Source organism: Passer domesticus, chromosome 1 (assembly GCF_036417665.1).
Source record: "Passer domesticus isolate bPasDom1 chromosome 1, bPasDom1.hap1, whole genome shotgun sequence".
Lineage (NCBI taxonomy): Eukaryota > Metazoa > Chordata > Aves > Passeriformes > Passeridae > Passer > Passer domesticus.
Window position 1 is genome coordinate 111679216 of NC_087474.1, and position 15358 is coordinate 111694573.

Genomic DNA, 15358 nt, shown 5'->3' on the forward strand with positions numbered 1-15358 from the left:
TGACGCTCTCTGGTGTAAATGGCTCTTTAGAGTGATGCTGCAAATTCTTCCCTTCATTCATCACCCTGTACTCACGGGCTCAGTGCTCTCCTGAGCCAGCCTCCTGGGATATCCCACGTTCATATCCTTGCTCTCTGTTGCAAGGATTCAACTTTTTACCACCTATTACCACAAGTTGTCATGTCAGGTTACTGTAAATCAGATTAACATTCTTCTAATGCAGACTTTGCAGGGAATACTTGGCAGGGGAGTTTCAGAAAGGGGTGCTTAGGATGCTAATTTTAGTAAGGAGAGACTCCCGTACAGTGTGCTAAAACCACTAACAACATAAGCAAAAAAAAAAAAAAAAAAAAAAAAAAAAAAAAAAAAAAAAAGCTTAGAGCTGTTACATCCTATTAAGTAACGATGTAACAAATGTATGTAAGCCACCTCCTGAAACGTGGCTTTGGAAATAGGAGCAGAAAGCAGCAGCGGAGGGTCAGCTTGATTTATTTCTGTTTTACCTGCCCCAGAACACCCTCATTTCCTGATGAACACAATGGCTTGGCACAACTTGAAGCCCAGCAAGTCAGATTTCTCTCAGCAGACATCCTGATCACTCCGATAGATATTTTAGGAACTCGCCATTAGTTCCTTTAATTAATGCCTCTCCAACAGGGACTGGTGTGGCCTTTTCCCACATCAGCAGAACAAAATACGCTTCAGCCATTTTGTCCCAGGGCTGGGTGATAGCTTATGAATTACCTGAAGCCAGTTACCCTAAAGCCCCAGGTACCTGCTGCCACCTTGGCAAAGCACCAGCTTTCCCCAGGAGCCTTCCCAAACCTAGCACTCACTTGTTCTACAACGTGGCTCCTTCCAAGAGCAGAACTTAGCAGAGATAAGAAACCCCTTGTAGTGTGGGGTGCACAGTCAGCCCATTCTGCAATAACCAGGGGAAATCTGTGGGGCATGGCAGTGCCACTTTCCTGCTCACAGCTTCACTGCTTGCCTGGCAGCCCTGCTCCTGCTGGGCAGCCTGGCCTCACCGCTCCCAGCTGGAGCTGTGTCTCCACTGACATCACTGGATTCCTGCTGATGCATCGGCCAGGGTCGTGTCCCAACTCGCTCACCTCGTCCTGTGCACTTCTTGCATATCAATTTGCAAAGCTGTAAAAGTCAATAGCTGTACATAGATCCACAGTAAAAATAAATAAATAAATAAAATTTAAAAAACCAACAAAGCAAAACAAAAAACCCCCACAAATGCAGGCACCCAGGAAATTTGCTTGCCACACAACTCCCTTCAATAGCAGGATGTTCTCTCTGAGCCGACCTAAGCATAACTTATCAGAGAAAATTATCTCATGTGCTGAACAAAACTTTTCCCCATTGGAACTTCAACCTTTGCCACTGGTAGCTGGCACACCGTGCCCCGCCTCCCGAGGAGATCTCCCCCACGGGTATCCTTTGAACTCTTAAGACTACATGTGATGGATCTCAGCAATTATTTGCACTGTGGGCAAACTTCAGGCAGAAGTCCCAGCAGGGGCTGCTGGCTGGAAACCAAGGGACGCCACAGCCCTTCCTACCACTGCCTTGCACCCTGGCCTGTGGGACACAGCCCTCCCTGCCCTGTCGCTTGTCTCCTCCGGGAAGGGAGACGGCCTTCCCTGCTGCTGAGCCGCGGGATTTGCTGGGCACTCCATAGCCAGCAGGCTTTCTAAATGCAGCAATTCTGGCTGCCTCCCACGGGGGATAAGTCAGCCTCAGCGTGATTTACAAACCTTGGCAGGGTCAGGTATAATCTTGGTGTTAATGACTTAGGCATGACACCCAAAGCTCCTGGTCTGGGAACAGTCTTCCGCTTGTCTGGAGGGACATCTCACTACTATTTTGCCAAAGACAAGTCAGCTGAGAGTGGTTCTGGTTCTTCCTCTGTGTGCTTTGGTCCAGGAAATTCTCACTACTGTATGGGTATTCCCATCACCCCCAAATGTGACTGAAAATATCTGTCTTGATACAGTTGTGTTCCCAGGAACTGCAACCTCACTTCCCCAGAATTTCAGGGTGGTTGCTCCCAAATCTAAGGGGGAATTTCCACTATTTGGAAACTGCTTTTTCAAACTCCCACGAGTGCAGCTGCATTCTTGTTTCTGTCCCACAGCTCCCAAATGCTGTCCTTCTATGTGTCTAAAGTGCACTTGTGAAGGGGCTACCTATAATTTAAATAGAAAAACAGACTGAAAGGATGAGGTGCTCAGGATTTTTTTGTAGGCAGCATCGCTCCAGAAGCCCTCGAAAAGACCAACGGCCCTATCCTCAAGCTGTTGCACAGAAGTTTGTGGTTTCCCTGGATCTGTCACGGACTACTCACCCTGTGACATCCTGCCTGAGCTGCCGCTGCCTGCTCGGGTCATTAGTGACCACGTTCAGACGGTTCGGGCCGGGCGGCATCAAAGCCTCTCAGCGCCTGCTGCGGCAAGGAGCTCCGCGTAAGCCAAACAGCACGAAACACCGGCATAAAGTAACCTCACGGACCCGCTTTTAGTACTTTCCTTCTTCCCACAGAAAAGAAAAAAAAAAAAAAAAAATACCAAAGAACCAAGCCAAACCAGGGACCGTGGTGGGGTGGCAAGAGGAGCCGGTGCCTCGCACACTTCCTCACCTGTCCCGGCCGCCAGCTCCGCGAGCGGGAGGGTCCCGCAGCGCGCTGCCACCGCCGCCCCCGCGGGCGCTCCGGGCGGGCGGGCGGAGGCGGGGCGGCGGCGGCTCCAATGGGGAGGAGGGGGGCGGGCCGAGCCGTGCGGTGCCGAGCCGAGCCGTGCCGGCTGCCGGAGTCTGACGGGCGCTGCAGGTGGGAGCCCGGCTCCGCGACGGCGCGTAACTTCGCCGGGCCGGGGCTGTCGGGACCAGCCTTCTTCGTGGCGAGAGGCAGGAGCCGCGTCCCTCGCGCAGCGGCGGCGGAGAGCACCTCCCGGGACAGGCTCAGGTGAGAGCCCCCGCTCCCCTCGCTTCCCCGGCCGCCCTTGCTGCCGCCCTGGCCTGGCTCCGCTCAGCGGGGCCCGCGGGTCGCGATGCGCAGCGGGACCGCCGAGCTGTCCTTGGCTCGAGGTCAGCGGGGAGGGCCGAGGGGCGTGCGCTGCCCCGCGGGGCGCGCTGCCGCTGCGCATCGCTCCGCGCCGCTGCGCGGGCAGGCAGGGCTGGGGCGCGGGGCTGCGGCGCGGGGGCGTCTCTTCGCCTGTTTCCATTCCCCTCTCCGCCTTTCTCCTTTTGGCAGTCCCGTGCCCCCACTCGTCCTTGCCGTGGGTCCCCGGGCAGGGTTTGCCCCCGCTCCGGTGGCGGGGCGGGCTTGCTGCCCGCGGTGCGGCGCGGGATGCGCGGCGCCCGGCGGTGCGGCGCGAGAGTGCCGCAGGCGGGCTACGGCTCCTGCCGGACCCTGTCCCTCAGCCGCCCTTCTCGCCTTTCTGCCCTCCGCGGAGCGCAGCATCTCCCGCGGAAGATCAGCCCGGGCGCTGGGACGCGGCAGCGCCCGCAAAGTTGCGCGCGGTGCGCGGCGGGGGCGGGCTGCGGGGGCGCGGAGGGGCCGCGCTGCGCAAGCCGGAGCGCGGCCGGGGGAGCATCCGCTGCTGAGCCCAGTCGGTGCTGATGAGGCGCTGAAACCCCTTTTTGGGGCTTGGGGCCAGTCGTGGTGAAGCCGCAAGGTTTTGCGGGCGGCGGGGTCGGTGCTGCTTTAGCGTTAAAAATGTTTAATAGTGGATATTGATGAGGTGTTCCCCACCTCCCCTCCCCCCTTTCCCCTACCTTTTCGGATGTTTAAAAAAACCCCGAACTACTCAGCTGGTGACATTTACATTTCTGTAGTAACAGCGATTCATTAGAAAAGTGATACTAGCAGGAAAATGAAAAGTAGTAGTAATGGAGCCCCGGGGGTGGCTGCAGATAGCGCCGAGGGGCCGTAGCCCCCCCGCTCCCCGGCAGTGGACAGCGGCGTGGGGGAGCCGGGGGCCTTTGGGAGCCTGTGGGAATGCGGGGGGCTGGGAGCGCAGGGTGCAATGCAGAACTGGAAGCGCCGAAACTCTGCATTTTGTGCATAGTTCAGTGCTGGGTGGCCATTTTTCTAATCTTTTTCCTGTCAGGCTGTTGGACCCCCAAAATGCTCATTTGGGACTTGAAAAAACACCCCCTCAGGCTCCCCTACCCTTTTGTTAGGGCTGTTTCCATGCCAAATACTTGTATTTTTGTATTCCAAACGGGTGGAAAGCTTCATCAAGCTTTAAACCACGTTAAGATGTAGCTAAGCATTTGTCAGGAGGATCTTCCCCCCCGCCGCTTCTCTCTGGAGTTTGCATGTTTGTTACTCTGTTACTTCCAGGGAAGGATTTAGTCCCTAGTATGATGGCTGAAATGGTGGCACGCAATTCAGTGTGCTGCCAGATGCTTACCTTTTTTCAGAGTTTGGGATAGGCTCAGGCAGTATTAAAAGCTTGCTAAGAGGATACTGTTTTATGGTTTCCTCCATTTTTGGGATCTGTTAGAAGCAGTCTAAAAATACTGGCTCATCATCCCTCACACTTGTAACTACAAGACTTTCAAAGAACTGTTCTTAGATATGCACCTTTTTTTTTTCTCCCCCCTTTTTAACCTTGTAAATTATTGTTCCCGGTACTTAATAGGGAGCTACTCTTGTATCCTTGTTCTTGGAATTTGAAGGCATCGCTATTGATTCAGAATTGAGCAGTTTTTATCATTAAATCCTCATTATTACACAGGGTTGGCTATTTTACCTTGCTGAAGAGACACCCCCTAATGTTCCTAGAAGCACTCAACCTTTGCCAAGTGCCATAAACGTGTGCAGTTCTTGCAAACATGTCAAGAAAATGGCATTTTCCCCTTTTTTAATTTTTTTTTTAAATTGGGAAACAGATTATCACTATCTCGGTACTACTTCTGTCCTTCCTGCAGCAGCATTTATTTCAGCATATGAAGTTTCTTGAAGTCCCTTGCTCAAATATTGGTTGCACATTACTGCCCAGAACTAGCTTAGGAAGGCACTTTACTATCTCAGGCAACCTTATCTGCCATTCCACAACTTCATAACAAACCCACTGGAACATGAAATGACCTTGGAAAGGTATCTTTCAATCTGACATGAAGCATTCTCGTAACAGGGAACAGCACTGCTCCACAAAGAGCTGATGTTTTCAAATTGATGCTTCTAAACTGATTTTATTGGGGTTTTTTTGGGTTTTATTTTTTTTTTTTAAGAAGGAAGGGAGATGGGTGGAATATTGAATTGGAAAGGAAAATATTTTTTTAAAAACAAACCCACTCAGCTGAAGTTGAAGCACCACTCAGCTTTAGAAGGAGGTGTATTAAGAATGTACATATGATAGTGATACTTAAGTCTAGGGTGAAAACAAATCTTTAATTTTAATCAAAGGAAAACAGCATTTCCTCTGCCAGTTCTGATTTGCTCATTCATAAGATCTTCAAAAGCCCAAATTATTAGTGGAACTAATTGGAAGCTAGTTGGGTGTGTCAAATGGAGAAAAGAAGTGATGAAGTCTGAAGGAAGCTTTACATTTAGTTGTATTGTTCTTGATGTCATAATGTGAAGCTTCTATATGGAAAATATTCCAGAACCCTTTCAGTGCCCAAAATGCTGCTCCTCTGGAAAGGCTGCAAGAGCACTTGAGAATCAGCAGCAGTCAAGGGGAAGCCCTGCAGCTGCCGGGGGAATTAATGGAGGGGGTGCCTGGCCAGTAAGCTAAATGGGATTTTGGCCCAGATGCTGGACTTGACACATCAGGCCTTGCAAAAGGGTGGTGAGTGCTTTAGTGCCCGTGGTGGCTTTACCTCTGAGTGAGATGGTGCCTCCTGTAGAGCAGTGAGGAGTCCCAGCCTCGGGAGCTCAGGGTAGGAGTGCCACCTGCTGGGTGCTGAGCCGCTTTATGTCAATTATCCATCGTTTACACATATGCACGATGCATTTGTGTTTACATACATATGCTATGTTTATGTACGTGTTTATTTGCATGCAGGTGTACAGCTTTTCCACAGACATCTTCTTGGATGAAACCTTGCTAAGACAGACCTGAAGTTCCTCACCTTTGAGGACTTAGCACAGCTTGTGTTGGGTGACACTCAAACATCACTTGGGCTTTGTATTTCAGGGGTAAAGGGGAAATTTTGGCAGTGCTGATGCTTAATGCTGCCTTTGTTCACTGAAGGCAAGTGGGAATTTTCAGCTGCATAGCTCATGGCTCGTGGTGTGGTAAGCTTTCACAAGCTCCTCAATGGTCAGATACCAGCCTGGGGAGGTAGAACTGAAATGGAGGCCCAACAAACCAAACTCAACTTTGTCATGTATCACTTACATGTAAAATCTTCACAGCGCTGCTGATTTCATATTTTTCTTCATCTTAACTCACATATGTCCAAAAGATTTATGAGCATCCCACCTGGATACAAAATATCACTTCTCATTTAAATTAACTGCAGACCTATAGGACTTGAAGAATATTAATGGACTCTTTTTTTTTTCTGTTTTAAAGAATACATTTTTCATATTCACTCTCTAACATTTGCATAGAAGAGTAAAATATAAAAGTTTGATTCTGACCCAGAATTGCTACTCAAGGTGACACAATAAATCCAAATCTGACATCATTCCCAGCAATGACTTTCCAGCTTCCAGTAGCTTCCATCTCTCCTAGCCTGCTGGGGCATTGGCTGGAATGATGTTTAAACACCAGTTTAATTCAGCTAAAACAGAGTGATAGCAGTTGCAGCACCAAGGCTTGTAGTTCTGTGTTGTACTGACAGAATTAGGGAAAGATGCACAGCCCTGGGTACTGGGGCTTTGTTGGACAGCTAACCTCATTAAGGCTTTATTGCTTACTTATTTTGTGCTGTGCTGGTGCCAGATGAGTATTTTACCCTGTCTGTGGATTAGGAGTGGGTCCAAGCTGAACTATAAAAGTTTTCAGGAAACTTTTAAATGCTTTCAGCTGGAAAACCTATATTGATGTACTCTTGTGATAAATTGATAAAACGCTTCACATGGTTTTGAAAGCGTATTCCACCACTTGAGATCTGTACTTTCAAGAGTGCATAACAGTCAGGAATGAGTTGATGGAGCAAAAAGCAAGTAGTGTAATTGCAGAGTTCATCTTAAAGTGTGATTCTAGCAAAAAAAAAAAACACCTGCCATATCAAGAGGGATTACAAGATAGGTTTTTGAGGAAGGGGACCCAATAATAATGCATAACTCAAGTTCACTGTCCCCTAAAACGTTCACAGTTAATTTGATGCTTGACAAATTGTGATTTCAGTGTCTGGTGAAGAAGCAATTGACCCTAAAATTGCTGCCTGAAGCTGAACCAACGTTTTCAGTTTCATAACCAGTGTCATGCAAAAATAGTATGTGAAGAGGAGCAGGGGAAATGCAGAATGTCCCTGTGGTCTTGCTCTTATGTATCTCTCCTCCCTCTGACCCAAGCAACTGGCATGTGGTGTAGGCAGTGGATGCTGCTGCAATTCTCGAGGCAATTTACATCTCATTCATTTGTCCATCCCATTATGGCATATTGTAACCTTTTTTCCCCCCTACAAACCTTCTGAGCTGTTAATAGAACTCTGCCCCTTATAACGTGTCAAACTTCAACAACCACCTCTTGTTTTCACTCAGAAGTGTATCTGCAGTATTGTCAATGGGTATGCTGCTCTCCTGTTCCCTCCCCATTCTAAACAAACCAGTTCAGCAGCTCTCCTGCACGAATTCTGCCAGCTCTGAGTCATCCATACATTTTTGTTTTGTTCCTTCCTCGTGTTTTTGCACACCATGTTTCCCGCCATTCCCACCTACTCAACATCTGCTTTCATGTGACCTCTCCTATCCTGATAAATTCGTTAATGTTAAGCTTGCTCCATGCCACCATCAAAATCTCACTTTCCTTAATATGAAATCCCATGCAGTCAGGTGACTCAATAGCCTTTTTACAGTCCTTGGGAGCACCTTGGAGTCAGGTCTGCTCCAGTAAAAATGTTCTCCCAGTAATTTCAGCTTCCCTTGCAGAGGTAAAAGACAGGTAATTTATTGAGGGCAATCTGTAACTACAGTCACACTGACAGTAATGGGGCATGGTTGCAGCTCTGGGGGAGGACTGGGGTACACAAGACTGACAAGAGAAATCAGAAATGAAGGCAAATCTTTTGCAATCTCTTTTCCCTTTCCTCTCCAATGAAGGGACAGGAATGGCTCCTACTGTAAAAGCACTCCTACAAAAACAGCAACAACAACAACAAAAAGTTGTTTGCTAGCAAAGTGATAAATATGTGAGCAGTCATCTTCCTTTTTCTGCAGCCTTTCGTGCTGTCTTATTAATGGGCCGTGAAGGCTGAGGAGGAGGTAACTCATGAGCCATTATCCATCGAGTAGGGGGGAGCTGCAGATTAGTTGCTTGTGCCAGTTTAGTTTTGTTTTTTGACACCAACAGATAAATTTGCCTTCATATGGCATAGTTTCTGGAGAGATCAAATGGAAACCACATCAGGGGCTGTGGTGGTGGCTCACTGCCCTCCTGAGTTGCCTTGAGATTTATGGAGGTGAAAATGGAAGTGCCTTTACTGGGACCCAGCAGAAGAGCATTGAGTTGTGAGGATGAGTGTACCTGAGAACAGTTGGTTTGGAGAATTTGGATGGTTGGAACATGTGAACTGAGAAGATATACCCCAATCTGTTGCAAGGGACTTTGCAATGGCCTCTGGCTTTTTGACATCTTGTCAGCCTTGGCTTGCTGATCAATCTGATGGTCACAGAGCTCCTCGGAGATGATGACAGCATTTCCTTCACTGCTTCCTTTCCTTCCACCACAAGCTTCAGCACTCTCCTTGCCTGCACTCAAGACCTTGTGCACTTCCTGAACTTGCACATGTAATTGATTTCTCTAGGCAAAAGAAGAGCATGCCTTTGTCTGCCCTTACATACACACATGCAGTTTGTTTAGGTTAACCCATAGCAGTTGGTATTTTGTACTGATCTCTTTGAAGCATTTTGTCTCCAAAGGATTAATAATTAAAAAAAAAAAACCAACCAAACAGAAAAGCAAAGAAAAAGCCGGAATGCTAAATTTGTCGACTGTTTTGGAACAGTTGCCAAAAGAAATCAATGTTGAGCCTGGGAAAGCTGTAAAATTCTTTCTTGGGTTTTTATTAGTAGGAGAGAAGTGACACACACTGAGTTTGGTCACTCAGACACTGTTCAAAGTCCAAATTGAAAAAAAAAAAAAAGTTGTTTCAGCTTGGGTGTTCTTGATGGTTTGCAGATGTGTAATAGTGCATAGATACTCAGCTGTGGGCTAGGCTGTAGGCCCCTTTAATTGCAAAGAATAAATTGCCAATCCCCCATCCCTGACTGAGGATTCTGAAACTGAGCAGTCACTGTGGTAGCTTTGCCTTACTTCCTTGCCAAATGTTACATCTCCTCATCAAGGATTTCGAAATGTCAGCAGTATAAGAGAAAATAATACACCTTTTTCTATTTGTGATATTGCACACCTGTTGGGGGAAGTACAGTAGAAGGTTTTTTTTTTCCTAAAAAGATATTTTCCCCCCCTCACAAAATATTCCTTCTGAGGTCAGCCTTGACAGATCTTTATTAGACTGTAACTATTATTCTTTTATGAACATTGATATTATGGGGGTCTTTTATTTCTTTCTAGATTAAATTGAAGAGTGGAGGGTTGTTTATGTTGAGTCCATTTAATGAGTTACCTGAAACTGTCTTTTAATGCAGACTTAACAAAAAGCAGTAGTGTTGTATTTGTTCATTGAATCTCAAGAAGTTTTTTTTTTCTTCTTTTTCTCTTCATTTTCCTGCTGATGGCTATGACTGTGCTGAAACCATGGATTTCACAAACTGGATGAACGGCTGCCTCCTGGAATATGGATAATTTTGGTGAGTCTGAAAAATGAATTTCTCTTACTTGCTTGGGAGAAAGAGGAAGTATGTTATGTATTGGAAGTTGTGCTTGATGAAAGCTAGGGCTATTTTTGCAGTGTTGGTTTTGTCAATGCAACAGGCAAAGCTTACTAAATCTCAAATTATTTTTGATGGAGTGTTTTTTTTTTCCCTTATTCTGTTTTATCACTGGCAAAGGTGAAGGAATTAACATGCTCTGGATTAATTTGAAATAGTGTCATGTTATGAGATTGAGTGCTATTGTCTTTGTAATAACTTTTAAATTACTTTTTTGTAAGACATGCTGTGAAGCAACAGCTTAGAACATTTTAATTTTTCTTTTCTGGCTTATTCAGTTGTTTCTGCAAACTGTTCAGACAGAAGATTCGTTGGATGGCTTTTCAGAAAAGCACTGTGTCATTCTCCTTACTGTTCCTAATACCGGTGTTGCCTGTGGTGTGAACTTTTAAGAGATATATGTTGATGATGTGTTTGCATTAAATATTGTAGAAGAATTTTCCATGAATAGGTCTTCCATCCCAAGTAGTCTGTGGTGAGGTTTCTTTTTTTAAAATTAAAAAAGTGCAAAGCTCTCTCAGGGTCATACTCTTTCCTTGTGTGCAGACACAAGACCTGCAGAATATTCTTCTGGGGGCATCTGCTGTTGCTCCCTGAGGAGGAGGTTTTAGCACTTTGGGCTTTCAATAAAGGTGACTGGACAGCTGCAGGGAAAACATTGGCTTTGAACATATCAGCCTGGAGATCTGCTCCAGGAGCATGGTTGGAGGTGGTAGTATTTACCCAGTGTTGTCTGTAGGAGTAAAAAAGCAGTCTCTGAGCACTGAGGGGAGGTTGGCAGCTTAGCAGCCTTGGGATTTATCTCTGAGCTATTTAGACCTAGCAGGAGTGACTCGTTACTACTAATAGGTTTAATTAGGGAAAACAGCTTGCTTCACCTCTCACTTGTGTGGTGGCAACCTCGCTTACGCACAGCCTTAAGTTTTGAGGGAGAAGACAGATGTGATTTGGGAGTGGGGCTGGCTGCGTGTCCTGTCCCAGGGTGAGGCGAGTGCTCCTGGTGTGGGGATGGCCCTGTCCTGGGTAAGGCGTGGGAGTGAGCTTGGGGCTGGCACTGGCTACTTGCTGACAGATTGTGGCTGAGTTTAGCTGGTACACACCCCTTCGGGGGGGAGGGGGGGAGGTTGACATTGGCTCTCTCTCCCGCTCCTCCTTCTTTTTCAGTCTCTTGAGTATGCACAGTCTGCATCACCTGCATTCTTGCAATGGTGCAAAGAGCCCGAGACCAAAAGATGGGCATCAAACTTTTAAGAATTTCTTATCAGGGACAGATTTAGAGAAAAATTGAGATAAAACCTGATAGTTTACTTTCGAGCATTTCTGAACTATTGTTGCTTAATCCTTTTTATTGATCCATAGCTTATGCTGGGAAGCTCTTGTCTCAGGGCAATTTCCAGAGTCCTGGAGGATAATGGCATTAATCACATATCACGTGACCTTTTAGGCAGGATGAACATTTGTTGCACTGCTGCATTCACCTTCGCTCTTAGTTCTGGTTATGTCTTTTACTCCTCAGCTGCACGGCTTAAGAGTGCAGTTAAGAAGCCTTCTGCATGACTGGTACACCATAATTTGGTGACTGAGTAGCAGTGAGGTCTGTAAGGTGACTGCTGATTTGGATTGCTGTCCTTTGATGTGCTAAGGAGGCTTGAGGAGCCTGAGAGAGCAATAGCTTCTGGGGCCAGGAAGCAATGCATGTTTACTGAGATGGACATGCTGCTCAAAACTCTCTGAGTTTGAAAACCAGCAAACTGCATTCCTCATAGCTTTGCTCCAGCATGTGTCTTGCTTTTTTGGCCTATTTTGTAATCTGCATGAATAATTGGCTCTCATGTTGCACCTATATAAAGAGATGCTTCTTCGATATCTGGAAATGCAGTAATGAGTGCTGAAGTGCTGCCATCACCATGGCACATCAGGGAAAGTTTGATGTGATCACATGGGTGAGCTTTCCACCCAAGTTTTATTCTTAGATTTGTTTTTCACTTTCACTCTGATTTGGTTATATTTGAATTTTTGGCAAATGCTGTTAGAAAAGTTAAAATCTGAAACAGCAATCTAAATCACAGAGCAAAGTGTACTTTGCAAAAACAGATAAATAGCAGAGCTAAAAGTGTAAGGAGTGCTTTCTTTTCACTGAAAGAGTGACATCATTGCAAGCTTTTCTCAGTGGTGGAAGGCCAAGAGGCAGTGGATACCAGCTGAAATGAAAGTTCACACTGGTTACAAGGGTAAAGTGTTTTCACTCTGAGGACAGACGGTTGGGACACAGGTTGCCTGAGGAGGCTGTGCAGTCTCCGTCATTGAGAATTTTCAGGACCTGAGTGAACAAAGCCCTGAGCTGGGTCTCACAGCTGGCCCTACTTGGAGCAGAAGCCTGGACATTGTGAGACTCCTCCTAGCCTGAACTAATTTGTGATCCATTAAAAAGCACTTGAATTTAAAGGGATCTTTATGCTGAGAAAAAGAGTAAAACTGCAAGAGTCAAGTAGCATGGTCATGGAGGATGTTGTGATGACAGCAATCTGGCGGTGGCTGCTGTAAGATGAAAAGGGATGTAGCATCTGGAGTGCTGTCTTGGGCTGTCTGTGAAGGTTTATTGCTTTTGGTTTTTAATTGAGCAAAACAATCAAAACCTGACACTTGCTGCTTCTGAAGAAGCTCTATGCTCTGTTTTATGCCAGTGGTAGCTGTATAACTAATCTCTAAAATTTTGGAAATAATCAGTTGAATCCTGTTTATATTGGTTAACATACCACTTACTTTGTGGGAAGAGATTTCAGGAGAAAGGAGAAAGTTCTACATGCAGAAGATTTCCAGTCTTTCAGGGATTTTTTTGTTTAGTCGGTTGTGGTGTTTTTTTTTTTTTTGAGATTGATATATGGCTATTTGCATTCCTTCAGAAATTGTGTGGGAGTGGAAATAGGAGGCGGATAAAAAACTGTGGGTTGATGAGACTGAACATGAGCCAGCTCCCCAAAGTGATGTAGGTGCTTATGGGTAGTTATGGGAAGCCAAACACTGCTTCTGTAGAGGGGGAGAAAAGTAGTCAAGGTACTGGCACAACCTTGCAGGGTGAAAGAGGTGAACCTATAAAGAGGAGTGTGGATGTGTCAGAGATGACCACAGCGCCATTGGAGGACCAAAATGCTGCTAATGGTTTACGCAACCCTCCAAGTGTGTTTTCCTCTGTGTTTTCAGGATGATGGCCTGCAACATTGGATTTAGTATGACAAACACTTGAAAGAAAACAGAAAATGTCTGCTTTTGGTTTTTTTGCTTGATTTTTCTTTCTTCTGGAAGGGCATTAGTTTAACTTACAGATTAACTTTACTCCTTTGTGTTTGGAGGCAACACAGGTGAATGTGGAAAGCAACAGGTAGTAACTACAAATGGGATTTTAAAAGTTTTTGCTTATTTTTGCACATCTGCTTCCACCCACGTACTTAGTGAACTGTCATTCTTGCCAGTCATGCCCCAGCTGTGATGGGATGGGGTCAGTGGGTGAGCTCCCAGCTAGGCCAGAATTTCATCCCTTTCATGTTCTGAGACTGAAAGCCATCAGGATTATTGCTGTGAGAAACTGAAAGCTTTAGATTTTAGGCTTAGTTTTACCTTGTCTGTAACCACTGTGCTCCTTGTGTCTGCACAGTATTTTCAGAATTACACTTGTGTAACTGTAGTGGCTTTGTGTCCACCTTCCCTACAACATCAGATACTACACAGAGTAATTTGCCTTTTCTTTTAATTTCTTTTATATATATGCACAGCCTTTGTATTTGTTCTTCTCTGTGTTCTTCCCATAGCTGGTTATTTTCAGCTGTTGCATGGATAATAGTGCTGATGAACAAGTATTTAGTCTGACACATAAAAGCAAAGCCGTAAAGAAAATGAAGCAGGGAAAATTACAGTGGCAAAGGTTCCTAAATTATAGTTGTATAGGAAGATTGTGATAAGGAAGTAGTTAAACATTGCTATTTAGTCAAACCTACAACTGTGGGTGCTACTTCAATTGTCTCCTCCTTTTGCTGACATTTAATTTGTGTGGTTGGTGAGATATTCTTCCTCCTAATAAAGTCCCTGTTTTATTGAACCAAAAGCTTATGGAAGTACATGGGTGTGTTCTCCCCGATGGTTTTATGTCAAGAGTGAAACAATTGCTAACTTTTTTTCAGATTTACTTGTAAAGGAAATGTTAGGTGCTTGCTGTTAGGCACTTTCCCACTGTTAAAAAAATAAATAAGCAAAACCAAGACACTAATCAATCTTCCCATCTGGGACCCGATATGTGTCCAGTTTAGATACACTGGGACAGAAATGTAAGAGGACTGAACGAGGCTATTCACAGACTGAAGTATCAATGTTTGAGCAGGCTGTGTGCTTGCTACAGCTGCAAAGCCCATTGCTTTTATGGCTGCAGCATGTTTGCTCACAAGCCCCAGCTCCGACAAACAGATGTGATCATCGTCCCGTCCGTGCTTTTCGTGGGGTCGATTGGCCATTTGTCAGCGTGATGCTGAGTACAAGCCACCATCTCCTAGCAGCAGGTCTCATGTGTGAAGAGCTTTGCTTGCTTTTAGAACATCCCGGCACTAACCTGCAGGACTCAAAGACCATCTTTCAACCACAAGGTTGTGGGACCAAGGAAATGCAGGCTTTTCACAGAAATAAGGAGTGAATAGGGTCCTTTAGGGAAAAAGAAAACTTCTACCGATCATCACAGATACTGTATTTTCCCTTCTGGAAAAATTCATTAGGATTTATGTTGGTGGTAGGTCATAACTTCCCTTTGTCTCTCCTCCCAGCCAGTTCATAAAATGCCCTAAGGCAAGCTGGGTTACTGTGGTTAATTTTGTTTGAACAGGATGGATCACTGTGAGCAAAAGGTAGCTTTCAGTGGTAAAGATAACTGCCTTTGTGCTTATCTTAACCTCGATGAAGCTATTACCATAGGTTTGTTAGGAAAAGAATGAGGTGAAGGCAGTGGCCTGGACTGAGCAAAGGCTAAAGCAATCAGTGATAGCTGGGCTGTCAGCAGAATTGCACTGCTGGCAATCGGGCCTGAGGCTTTGCACAACTTTATTGTCTGCTTGGCTTCCAGCTGTTCCTGCAAGCGTGTCCTTCAATAAGCTAAGGAAGGGCCAAGGGTTGTCTGCCTGCAATTTCTGCCTGCCCTTTGCATTGTGAGGCCAGTCCAGAGTGGGGCCAAAATACTGCAGAACTGGCAGTTGTTTGTGGTGGAGCCTGAGATAAGAGGCTTTATCCAGTATCCATGAGAATGCTTAGTTTGGATCTTGGCAACTTGGCTCTTTTTTCTTCTTTTTCTTTCTCACCAGA

At 45.8% G+C, this 15358-nt stretch overlaps 1 protein-coding gene across 1 annotated transcript in view; it reads left to right on the plus strand.

The window, feature by feature from the left end:
• Positions 1-2774: 2774 nt before the first annotated feature.
• Positions 2775-15358, plus strand: part of EPB41L3 (erythrocyte membrane protein band 4.1 like 3) — a 143289-nt gene continuing 130705 nt past the window's right edge. The window contains exon 1 of the mRNA XM_064434209.1: positions 2775-2971. The gene's annotated coding sequence lies outside the window, so the exon portion shown is untranslated. The remainder of the gene's footprint in view (positions 2972-15358) is intronic.